This window comes from Schistocerca piceifrons, chromosome X, assembly GCF_021461385.2.
Source record: "Schistocerca piceifrons isolate TAMUIC-IGC-003096 chromosome X, iqSchPice1.1, whole genome shotgun sequence".
In the NCBI taxonomy this organism is placed as follows: Eukaryota; Metazoa; Arthropoda; class Insecta; order Orthoptera; family Acrididae; genus Schistocerca; species Schistocerca piceifrons.
Genome location: NC_060149.1, coordinates 97636911 through 97650378, shown reverse-complemented (window position 1 = coordinate 97650378; position 13468 = coordinate 97636911). Strand labels below are relative to the sequence as shown.

Here is a 13468-nt window from a genome sequence, read left to right as displayed (position 1 = left end):
ACTCCTTCATACATAACAGCTATACCTGTACATTATGCCAGTTTTTGCTTTTATCCTTCCAAACGGCAAGTTTTATCAGTGACATTTGTGAAATGTGTCCCGTCATTTTTTTCTAAGTTCAGCGACAGTGAATGTAATGTATATTCACACTCATCTAATTTACAGCAAATCTCTTCTTTTCCAGTAGTTATTGTAGATAAAATGTGTTTCTAAAATGTCTTACACGTGTCTGTGCCTTAGATATGCAATACTGTTCTCATTGCATGTGAACCACGACCTATGTGGAGAGGTACGTACGTGTACATCAAGCTATATTATTTTCCTGCTTGAAAGTTTATGAAAGAGCCATCAGCTAAAAACGCCTGAGTTAGTCGATGGCAACTGAACTAACGATATCAGCAACGTACGAACGACTAGGGCCGAGGATGTTGGAACTCTCCGTGTATCTGAGATGTGAGATTGTGATCAGGCATGTCGTACATATAATATGGACAACAAGGGGCACGTAAGTTTATTTAAAATCTAGATTTATAAGCCCTTTGGTTATTGCTGCGGGTTTATGGTGACACAATGCGCGACACTGAGTGGGACAACGTTGAGAAACGATCTCGACTCAAACATCATCTGTTGTACCTTTCTTTTGGTTATGTTAGCTCCGCATGGTTTGAAAAATGATTTAAGAGCCTTTTCGGAAATAATTCACATTAAACTACATTACAGATACCAGGTAGAAGACGTCTTCAGTTAAAACAGACTTACTTTTTGCTATCAAGATTCTCTCTGGAAATATATTCATTGTCCTTGCTAGATATACACCTGAAGAACACAACTTGCTTCAAGCAATACGTTTATCGCTTGCTGACTGATGTAACCTCAGTTATATGTTATCACATCCATACACTAGGTGATCAAAAGTATCTGGACACCGCCAAAAACAGGCGTTTTTGATATTAGGTGCATAGTGCTGAAAGCAGGTACTCCGTATCAGCGTCCTCGGTAGTCATTAGACGTCGTGAGAGAGCAGAAGGGAGCGTTCCGCGGATCTCACGGACTTCGAAAGTGGTCAGGTGATGGGATGTCACTTGTGTCATACGTCTGTCCTCGAGATTTCCACACTCCTAAACATCCCTAGGCCCATTGTTTCCGATGTGATGGTGAAGCGGAAATGTGAAGGGACACGTACAGCACAAAATTGTACAGGCTGACCTCGTCTGTTGACTGACAGAGACCACCGACAGTTGAAGAGGGTCGTAATGTGCAATAGGCAGACATCTATCCATACCATCACACAGGAGTTCCAAACTGCATCAGGATCCACTATAAATACTATGAGAGTTAGGTAGGGATGGAGAAAACTTGGATTTCATGATCGAGCCGCTGCTCGTAAGCCACACATCATGCCGGTAAATGCCAAACGACGCCTCGCTTGGTGTAAGGAGCGTAAACATTGGACGATTGAACGGAGGAAAAACGTTGTGTGGAGTGACGAATCACGGTACACAATGTGGCGTCCCATGGCAGGTTGTGGGTACGGCGAATGCCTGGTGAGCGTCATCTGCCAGCGTGTGTAGTGCCAACAGTACAATTCTGAGGCGGTGGTGTTATTGTGTGATCGTGTTTTTTATGGAGGGTGCTTGCACTCCTTGTTGTTTTGCGTGGCACTATCACAGCACAGTCATACATTGATGTTTTAAGCACCTTCTTGCTTCCCACTGTTGAAGAGCAATTCTGGGATAGCGATTGTATCTTTCAGCACGATCGATCACCTGTTTATAATGTACAGCCTGTGGCGGAGTGGTTACAATATAATAACATCAATGTAATGGACTGGCTGCACAGAGTCCTGACCTGAATCCTTTAGACCACCTTTGGGATGTTTTTGAACGCCGACTTCGCACCAGGCCTCACCGACAGACATCGATACCTCTCCTCAGTGCAGCACTCCGTGAAGAATGGGCTGCCATTCCCAAAGAAAGCTACCAGCACCTGATTGAACGTATGCGTGTGAGAGTGGAAGCTGTCACCAAGGCTAAGGGTGGGCCAACACCACATTGAATTCCAGCATTACCGATGGAGGGCGCCACGAACTTGTTAGTAATTTTCAGCCAGGTATCCCGATACTTTTGATCATGTATTGCATATCAAAAATTAATAGAATTGATCTCAGTGAATGTTTTTGTGTACTGCTTCAATATTTCAGTTTATAACGCTACTGACCAAACTATTACCAGTACTCTTAACGTCCTATGGAGTTTCATGACTTTCTCCTTACTATTTCGCACGCGAACTTCCTTGTCTTCAATAACATATATAATTTCTCTCTAGTCTATCTTGGTCGTTACAAAAACATTTAAATTCGGGACATAAACACAACATTCTCTTCGGCTGTGTCGTACTTGCGATAGTATGTTTTTTGCGTCTCTGGAGAGATTGTCGTTTGGTAAAAGTACCTTGAACGTGATACCATTTTCATTAAATGACTCAGACACAGCTTCGTATAAAATGATACTGATCCTTATGACTTAGTAACGTAGTAGATGCGTAGAAGTGCTCGAAAATTTAAAAAGGCTTGGCAATTTATCTGAGCGAGTTTCAGTACCTACTTTTCATCTGACAAACTAAACAACCGGAGCTTCTCTGATACCTTTACTGAGAGCCTTGATGTTGGGATTTAAACAAATGTATCTTACTGATTTCATTGCGACATAATGGCAACGTTCGATTAGAAACTAGTCAAATACTACATCATAAGATGCATAAAACGAAAGAAAGTTCAATCCTGCGAAATACCACTAAGCACTAGTATAGAAGCACTGTTGCTTTCGGCTACCTATGCAAATGGGTCTGCCGAATTAAAAATTGTTCTATGGGCCTTCTATTCATAGATATCAAGTGGTAACTGTAAAAAAATAATTAATTATATCGTGTAAAGAAAAGTCATTTTAAACTGACATCTTCCACATCATTGTGAAATGTCGTTTTCATGATCCATGCAACAACTATTAGTGTAATGTAATGTTATGTAATAAAGAGTATTTTGACGTAAAAAAGGAAAGAAATACTCAGAAACTACTCTCCGAGTAAATTTAAATGAATCTATCGAAACTGGCGTCATAAACTGTAAACTCTATCAGTGTTTATGCATGAGTCTTTCTTTGATATGGGCAGATTAATGAAAAAGAATCTGTGAAAACCATAGTATCACTTTTTGACTTACACTGGTGGCGTCGAACATCTTTAAAAACGGTGTCACCTATTAATTGCAATTTGAAAGCATATCGTTTTTATATCATCTGAAAGTATTATAAATGCTCTCAAGTACCTTGTAAATTATAAACCGGGAGCCGTTAAACCCTTTTAAACGTTATATTATCATGGACTCGCTGAAAACTATAATTTTCAAAGAAGTAAACGTTGTTGCCGGTGTGCTCCAGACAAATACTTATAATTGATTATCTGTATCATGATAAAACAATCACTAATTGTGTGTGTATGTGTATGAGTGTGTATGTGTGTGTGTGTGTGTGTGTGTGTGTGTGTGTGTGTGTGTAGGGGGGGGGGGGGTAAGATTCAGAGAGAGAGAGAGAGAGAGAGAGAGAGAGAGCTGGGGTGAGGGGCTAAGAGTAGGGAAGAAGCAACCTGCATGTGCCAGTGGTCGTCCGTCAATCTTTGGTGGGCAAAGTTGTTTGTCTTAGGATGGCCGGACAGGTCTCTGTATTAACTTTAATCAGTGGACTGTAAATAATGGTGCACCCCTCTCTTTCATCTCGTATGCCCCTTTTCATTACCTGCATCACTTAGGCTAAGGGAGAAAGGCAAAAATGAAATAATTTTTACTTAGACGAAATTTGTTTATCCCGTCGTAAAATACTTCGCGTAACTCATCCCCTCTAGTGGTCTTCGATGGACAAAGTCCTTTATTTTAACATCACCTGACAGGTGTCTGCATAAACTTTAACCAGTAAAGTATAAGTAATGTTACACTTCTCTCTTCCTGTTCGTGCCCCACTTTTTCTTACTTCCACAACCCTGAATAAGTGAGCATGGCAAAAGATGAAATAACTTTTACTTACGTGAAAAAGCTTTATCCCATTGAGAAATGCTTTACGCAACGCATACACTGCTTAGAGTAAGAGTAATTTAATCTCTGTAAGAGCTATGAAAGTGTGCAAAGTCAAATTCTGCTATATATTCTCTCTGTTGTTGGTGTTAGAGAATTGTTTGTGATCTTTCTAAGACTAGAGTTGAGTAATGAAATTGCCTTAATGACACAATCCGCCGAACTTTCATTGTAATTTCCATGTGCCTTGGAGAAACAGTTCAGCATCATTGTGGTTATATTTATTTAAACAAGCTCCACTTCCCAGAGCGTTCTTCCTTATCTTGGAACCTACGCAACACGAAGTGTGAATGCATGAATGGTGACAGTTCCTCAGGATCGTGAGACAGAGTTTGTGGCATTAAGAAAGTAGAACATCCGGAAAGCGTGCTCGGATCGCTCAATGAAACACAGCACTGCTCACAGTAGGCAAGTATCCATATTAGAGCACCAATATAGAAGACCGATAGGGCAGCTGCATGCTTTCCGGAAAATTATTCCTATTCCGTTTACCATCAGCTAATCGCAGGTGGGCGATTACAAATTTTGATTTGTAAGTCAAAATTATTTGTTAATATTGATTAGTGTATCTCTTCAGTGTCGATTTCAGTCAGTAATATGGCGACCTCAACATCTTTACTCAGATGTAGAACACCAGTATTCCCTCACATATCAGCCCAATCAGTATTTAATTAGATTATACATTCGTACCTGGTTTATCTATCTTTCTCTTCCAAGAGAGAGCTCTTAATTTACTTAAGTGGCTTAGCGTGTCCCTAGCCGCAACGTATTACATCTGCTTAGAAGCCAAACCTATTTTTGAGGATAGCCGGAGTCATGTCTATACACAACTACTTATGAAAATTTAGTAAATGATTATCCATTGTCTATAGATATAGTTTCCTCATAAGCTGCAACTACGTAGCGTATACAAAATGGACTACCCATATCCCAGGTGTAAGAAACAGTGGGAAAGGAATTTGAAGGTAGTACTACGTATACAGCTTGTCATTCCAGCACTTATACTGGCTTCCACTGACTCACACAATATGAATCGCCGTCCCGTAATATTTTCCTTCGTAACTTTCCGTGTGGCTGCTGGCCTCTCAGGCATCTCCTCTCCGCCTCTGCGTCTCGTGTTTCCCTTTGTTAGCTCTCTGTTTTGTAGATGGTATAACTCTGCCCATCCTCGAAGGAAAATTATTCGAAACGTTGCGTGTAGTGAAGCGATGTCCACGGCGTCAGTGCTGCGTATGACTACGCTTAGGGTCGCAGTAAGTAGTGCCCTAATAACCAGCTCAGAGCTCGATCGGAAAAATATATATCCCTTGGAAATCACCCACGTTCCATCGCCTTGAGAAATTAAATAGTCGATGTGTTTCTACTCAGGGTTTTCTTGCGCTATGAGCGTTGTGTGGAATACAGCGTGTTTACATATTTTTGATTCCTTAGGCAACGTCTGCCTTTACATTCTTGTTCCCAACCAGTAGATGGCCGTTCCAATAGCAATTGTTTCTCTACACTCGTTCTTCTTGAGATAATGTCCCAGTAAAACATTGGGAAAAATTTCTGAAAGTCATCACTCCCAATCGTATAAAACGCAGGGTTAAAAATGCGATGCAGTAAGGAATGGAACGAACACGTGTTATCACCACTGGAGAAAACGAGTGAAAGCAATAAATTTTTCAGAAGAATTGTGGGTATGTGCATGGCATATGACAAGCAAAGCGAAAACGAGACACCCTTGATAACTGCTCCATTGTTTAGGTGTCTCCGTCAACTGGGACTAAGACCAGATATCGAACGAACTGTCAGCATCGTCACAGGTCGGCGTAGTCCATGCAGCAGTGTAAACCAGATGTACAGGAAGCGTAAATATGAATCTTTGTTGCCCTCACATCTTGTTGCCTAAATTAAGGGAACTTACATTCGAAGCAAACAGTGCAACAATTTATTTCCTGCATCGTATAACTCGTGTAGAGTCACGAAAGCAATTTGAGATTATGGTGAACACAGAGGGATAAATATAGTCGTTCTACTCTCAGTCCATATGCAGATGGAACTGTGAACGTATATTAACCATCAATGCCGTATCACTTAAAATCAACCTAAATCTAGATTGACCCGCAGCAAGAAATTAGCTGCAGTTAAGAGCAAAACTGGAGAGAGAAAAAAAATGAAGAACAATTCACTCCCACAAACCGAACAAATAAATAGTAGAGGAGACTGGCTATACAATTAGCTATCTTCAGAACTTCTTACTACTTTCCCTGCGTTGTTTTACTTTGGGACCAAGGGCAGCGCTCACTGACAATGGATCTATATATCTATTCTTCCTTTAGCATTAGCTACAAGTAGCGCAATGTTCCCTTTGACAGAACCATTATTTATTCAGAATGATTTCTTCGCATGTGTAGTATCATAGGTCCAGTAGATCCAGTCTCCCCGAGATAAGAGGGAACTACGACATACTGCATCCCTAAAGTGGTTTCTATTTATTTCTGGAATAGGCACTCATAATTTGGCGCGTTTTCTTGGTGGATTATCTGTTGACTCCGTAGCGTGCAGATTTGGTTCAAAGCGTAAGGATGAAAGTAACTTTCGCACGATGTGTCACTACCAAGTAACACAGGTCGATGAAACTTGGACCATGCATAGAAAGAACTGCTACAGTATAGAACATAAGGTGACTGAAAGAAATACGCAATGAGACCAACAGTAATGACACTTTTCTCAAGGATAATTGCATTGAGATCATTCTGATTTGTGATAGTCCCCTGGACATTACAAATGATGGGACATAAGACGTGTAGCCACCATGGACGGTAACGCATGTTTTGCAACATGCTCCGGTGTTGGCCATAAAGTTGGTAAGGAGTATTTGTGGTAGGGCGTTTCATTCCTCCAGTAGCCCTGTTGACAGTTTCTTTATGGTCATTGTTGCATGTGGACGTACTGGAATATGCTTCACAAACGCATCCCACACGTACTCGATGGGATTTAAGTCGGGGGACGAGAAGGCCAGTCCATTCGCCGAATATCCTCTGTTCCACGAGCTCCTCCACCTGCGCTGTTCGATGTGGCCGTGCATTGTCATTCATAAAAATGAAGCCAGGTTCTAACGCACAGCTGAAAAGACGCACCTCGGAAAAAGTACAGTGTCACAATAACGTTGGCCCGTGAGTGTACCGTGTTCAGATTTGCAGGTCAGTGCGTCCATGTCAAATTATGCATCTCCACACCGGAATACCTGAACCACCAAAGCAATCATGTTGGACAATGTTCGTGGGTACATTACGTGCTTCCACCTCTCGCGACCTGAGGGCAGGTCCAGAACCACTACTCAGACTGAATTTGCTCTCACCCGAGAAGACCCACTCCTCGTTGGTTAGTCCCTATGCTCTCGGCCCTTCGCAAACGTTGCCGCCGATGTGTAGGTGTTCACGGAACACAACGTACTGGTCACCAGGCAAATAGATGACCCCAGTGCAGTCGCAGTGCCATTGTGGAGCGTGAGATAACGTGTGTTGCAGTCAGATGTGGTTGCAATTGCATCCGCTGTTTAACGTGGGTCTCTTCTTGCCTGTTGAACTATGCTGCTGTCATCTTTGCTGGACAGCAGTGCCTGTGTTTCGGCAGGCTCCCCACGCGCGTTAAACGATGTTGTGAACAGTACGAAACTCCTTGGCTACACTCGTCATCCTTCCTCCCTATTCCAGTATCCTGATTATTCTTCCACGTGTGAATTCATCCAAGTGTGGTCTGTGGGCCACGTTATAATGCACAAAACGTCAACAGTGCTCTGTAACTGCTCACTGATTGGCACACCCTGTCCTTTCCCGTTTCTACAACTACCTCATGTTGCAGGGCCAGCCGCATTTAGCGCTATAGTCACGGCTGACCTTATACGTCATGTGACATCCAGCTTTCTGTGCACGACTGTGAGACCCCTGCCAACATCCTCCCGCATTTTCATTTATTTACACCAATTTGTTAATATATGTCACTTTATCTATTTCTCCAAGTTTTCCAGAGAAGTGTATTCCAGGTCTGCGAGTGAAAACTTAATTTTCAGTTTTCTTACTTCTCATCCCCTTCATGTAAGTGAAACGACCAAACAGAAAACTTTCTGATCGTGTCTTTAGATTACCTTTGGGCTCGAAGTTGACTGTATCGTCGCAGAAACCTTGGTATCTTCCAAATAAATTACTGGTTCTTATCAAGATCACTGAAACCGTTTGCCATCCAGCCTCCAGTACATTTATTTTTGTAGGTACAGACAGGATATATTCACACCATCAACGATTCACAAAGAAGCCTAGAGCCCTATAAACACACTCTGTAACTGTCAAGTCAAGTGCCTACAGAGTCGGATGCAAAAATCTTCAGTTACAGTTAATGTCGTGGAAGTGTCTTATGCTCTGTGGACGATAGCAAATACATTCGATTTGGAGCAAGGCATGAATACAGGGACACTAGAAAACTATTTGTACATAATTTTTACGGCCTAGACACATTTTGCGTCGTCCAGCATGTTCAAATGTGAGCGATATGAAACCACTGCAAGTAATATGAAAGTACTGGTAGACCTTATATTCCTTCAGTTTCCTGCGATATTATTTTTATCGTACGTTTCTACTCTTCAGTATTCATTCAGACTTTATTATCTGGAGAAAGTTACATTACTGTTAGGATACAGATTATTCCACTTTTTACGGTAATGTCCATGAGCTAATAGGAGAAATTACACGCGTTGAGAGCTCACTTCTGAAACTAATTGCTTAACATACGTCACGCACTAGTATTTTGAAGCTGAAACAGTGAATGTCATATCACAAAATTCGCTCAAAAACTACGTAGTGTTTGCGTGTGGACCCTACGCAGCTTCTTCTCTGTCCTCGGTAATGTGTAGAGGATTACCAGGAGCTCGCACTGTGGGCTTGTGGCAGCTTCTTACACCATTTTCTGAAAATACAGTGCCGTAAAAAATTAGATACCTTTATGTTGCAAGGAGAACCATGAAACTGCGCCAATAACAGTTTTTATCTGGAATCCGAAAGATTTTAATAGTACCTTCATTCGCGCTCACAAGTAATTAAGTTTCATATGTATCTTAGTTGCAAAATAATTTGTCAGCTAAGTAGCCTTCCCTTGCCAAATGAACTTATTTTCACATGTGGAGACTAGTCAGCTTCTAAACTGACGAGGTTGTAACATTGATAGTTCGGAGGATGGATTGTTCGTAGATCGTAAACCTGTTATTATTGGGAACAACACTCAGCGATCCCTGACTTATAAGACAGAAAAGTATTATTGAGGGACGTGTTATAGTATATGTTGAAGTTGATATGAATAGAGGTCAGTAAGTGGTCCTCAGTGGTTTCTGAATTATGGTAAAAAGATATTCCTGGCGTTTGAATATATTCTGTACAGTCTACTTTCAGCACATTGAAACATTAAACTCTCCCCAAAACTACAGCAACATTTTGTAGCAAAGCTTAAATTTTCGAAAGTGCTCACGACCTTTATTTGACCAGAGCATTTGAGCTGTAGTGAGCTGGGGATTACTTCTATAGTTTCACCTCTTCCCCTTTCCATTCGGGAATGGTGCAAGGCGAGCACGAGTATTGGTAAATCTCCTTATGAGCTCTAACTTCTCAAAGTTCCCCGTCGTCACCACTTCACAAGGCATTTATGGAGTGTTCTTTGAATGTCTTACATTTCGACTGAAGAGCCAAAAAAACTGGTACATCTACCTAATATCGTGTAAGGCTTCTGCGAGCATGCAGAAGTGCCGCAACACGACGTGGCATGGACTCGGCTAATGTGTGACACTACGAATCCTGCAGAGCGGTACATAAATTCTTAGAGTACGAGAGGGTGGAGATCTCTTCTGAACAGCACGTTGCAAGGGATCCCAGATATGCTCAATAATGTTCATGTCTGGGGAGTTTGGTGGCCAGCGGAAGTTTATAAACTCAAAAAAATATTGCTGGAGCCACTCTATATCAATTCTGAACGTGTGGCGTGTCTCATTGCCCTGCTGGAATTGCCCAAGTCTGTCAGAATGTACAATGGACATGAATGGATGCAGGTGATCAGACAGGGTTGGGTTGGATTGATTGGGGGAGGAGACCAGACAGTGAGGTTATCGCTCTCAGCGGATTAGGGAAGGTCGGGGAAGGAAGTCGGCCGTGCCATTTCCAAGGAACCATCTCGGCGTTTGCATGGAGCGATTGAGGAAAATCATGGAAAATCTAAATCAGGAAGGCCGGACGCGGGATTGAACCGTCGTCCTCCCGAATGCGAGTCCAGTGTGCTAGCCACTGCCCATCTCGCTCGGTTGCGCAGGGTTATTACGCATGTGTCACCTCTCAGAGTCGTATCTAGACGTATCAAGGGTCCTAATCACTCTAGTTGCACATGCCCCACATCATTACAGAGCCTCCACCAGCTTGACCAGTCTCTTGCTGACATACGGGGTCCGTAGATTCATGAGGTTGTGTCCATACCCGTACTCGTCCATCCGCTCGATACAATTTGAAACGAGAGTCGTCCGACCAGGCATATGTTTCCAGTCATCAACAATCCAATGTCGGTGTTGACGGGCCCAGGCGAGGCGTAAAGCTTTGTGTCGCACATCAAGGGTACACGAGTGGGCCTTCGGCTCCGAAAGCCTTTGCCGATAATGTTTCGTTGAATGGTTAGCACGCTGACTCTTGTTGATGGCCCAGCATTTAAATCTGCAGTAATCTGCGGAAGGGTTGAACTTCTGTCACAGTGACCGATTGTCTTCGGTCGTCGTTGGTCCCGTTCTTGCAGGATCTTTTTCCAGCCGCAGCGATGCCGGAGATTTGATGTTTTACCGAGTCCCTGATATTCACGGTACACTATATCATTTATGTCAGGGCTGGCCACGGCGTGCCGAACTTCACGCGGGCCGGGTGGACTGGCGGCGAGCGGGCCGAAGTTCGGCTTGTCTCACCTGCGCTCGTTCCTTCCTGGAAGTAATCGTTACAGAAGGACACTGAATTAAGTACTGCGATGTGGCATTTTTTAGTCGGCGCAACTCTCTTCAGTACGGCAGAATCGTGTTGTCGGCGCTGTTTACTAAAATGGCTCTGAGCACTATGGGATTTAACTGCTGTGGGCATCAGACCCCTAGAACTTAGAACTACTTAAACCTAACTAACCTAAGGACATCACACACATCCATGCCCGAGGCAGGATTCGAACCTGCGACCGTAGCAGTCACACGGTTCCGGACTGAAGTGCCTAGAACCGCACGGCCACCACGGCCGGCTGCGACCGTAGTGGTCGCGCGGTTCCAGACTGTAGCGCCTAGAACCGCTCGGCCACTCCGGCCGGCGCTGTTTACTCTTCGCTATTTGTTCGTGTTATGAAGGACTTTCACAGGTTCAGAGACTGTTTTCACAAACAGAGAGAGTCTAGCGATCTATCGTTACAAGCAATCAACATGAATAGGAATGACAGAAGAGAGGGATGAGAATTATCAGTATATATTATGCAGTCGCACAAGTGACAATTTGCTGTGAAACGATAGTACAGTATCGTGCAGAAAGAATTTAAAGATTTAGTTGACAACGAAAAAGCAAAACATTATAACGATCAACAGACAGGATTCATTGTTTGTGCATCAAGAATAACTCTATGCTAAATTTTTATACTTACAGCACGTGAAGAAACTGCTGATATGAGTAATAAGATTTATGAAGTAGCTCGCATTACTCCACTGTCAATTGCAATAGTTTTCTATGGAACTTAACAAAAAATTTGGAGACTCAATGTACTACTGCAAAGTAAGTTTGTTAAGTCAATGCATTGCAGACGTCGCATTTTAACTGGATTGCACATTGCCCACAGTAAGACACTGCAAGGTGAGAAACAACTTTTTTCTGATTTGATGGAGAGCCATTTAAAAAGAAAAACGCGTTACAGAAGAGACAAACTCAGTCCAGTTCCCGTAGCTCATCCACCATCGTCATTAAAGAAATTGCGAGGTTTGAAGTATTCATTGTGGCTTTGAAAGAATTAAAGGGATAGTTTTCTAAACGTTTTGAGGACACTGCCCTTTTGTATATGCAGCTGTAACTGATCGCCCTGCACGGTAATTCCCATTTTAATGACACGTCGTTTTACGTTAAAACTGTCCAGGACGTCTCAGTTGCTTTCCTCAGGCAGAGTTCCCACGACTCCATAATGAATTTGCAAAAGTGCTACAGTATTTCGATAGATATATCTGTGTCTAAGACCTTTTTTGGATTCTGAAACAAAATATGTCACGATTGCGTTTCAAGCTAAGTGTGAAAATCTCTGATACTGTTTTCGTCTGCCCGTATGCCGACAGTTTGTACCAGTTGAAAGTTATATTATGCCTTCAGCGCGAAAAAAATAGTTAAATAATACTGATAACTTGTTTTGTTTGTGACCTATGTTGCTGCGAAATGTGAAATATAAAACGAAGTCGGATGAAATGCGACTGCACTGCCAATTAAAAGCGGCGCATTCGAACCTCCTGTCCCCCCCCTCCTCGCCTCCCCCCCCCCCCCCCCACCGCCACCACCGCCACCACACAGATGGCGTTCTGTGGCGGTGGGGGAAATGTGCAGCTAGGTTGAGTGCTACAGCACTCATGTCCGGGCGGCACAGCTTGTTAGCAGTAATCTTGGCTGACCGTGATTTGTGTATATGGTAAATAATGACTACATGACATTCTGTTTGGGCAATCCCGAAATTATATTTACATCCGTAGATTTCATTCCGTTAAGAATAATGAACTGAGTTCTGTCTGCTTGGAAATTCGGAATCCAGTCGTAGATCTCCAACTTGCTTACTTACATGTCAGCTCGAGAGTATATGAGAGAGTTACAATGAAATATTACGTTTTTGCTACGATTTAACAAATTGACTACTAAGGTATTGTTACATCCGTGGAAAAAGAATTGAGAAACGTTAACAGAAATTTGATGTGGAATTCTTTATTCTCTCTAAGATATTTAGGTTTTCTTGCAGTTTTATGCATGTTGTGTAGACATCTCCAGCAGTACTGATCGGATACCTTCCCTATAGGATCAATTTTTCAAATTTCTGTGTCGATTTTGCTACATGTTCTATTTCCACATTAGGTATTATGCAAATGCTGCACACTGTGAATAATAGCATTCACTGACTGCTAGTGGTAAATGTGTAGCACTACAAGCATGGCATGCATTCATTCAGTTCTGCTACTCGCTGTAATTTCCACTCACCAGTAGTAAAGAAGAGGAGATAAATCACAATTCACTCATCTTTCCGCAGAGTATCATCTACGGTGGGGGAAGTATTCTTGCCCGACCTCAATGTAGCAGA

General features: G+C 42.6%; 1 protein-coding gene across 1 annotated transcript in view; it reads left to right on the top strand.

The window, feature by feature from the left end:
• Positions 1 to 13468, top strand: part of LOC124722196 (pleckstrin homology domain-containing family G member 7-like) — a 543685-nt gene that overhangs the window by 76433 nt on the left and 453784 nt on the right. The gene's annotated exons all lie outside the window — the stretch shown is intronic.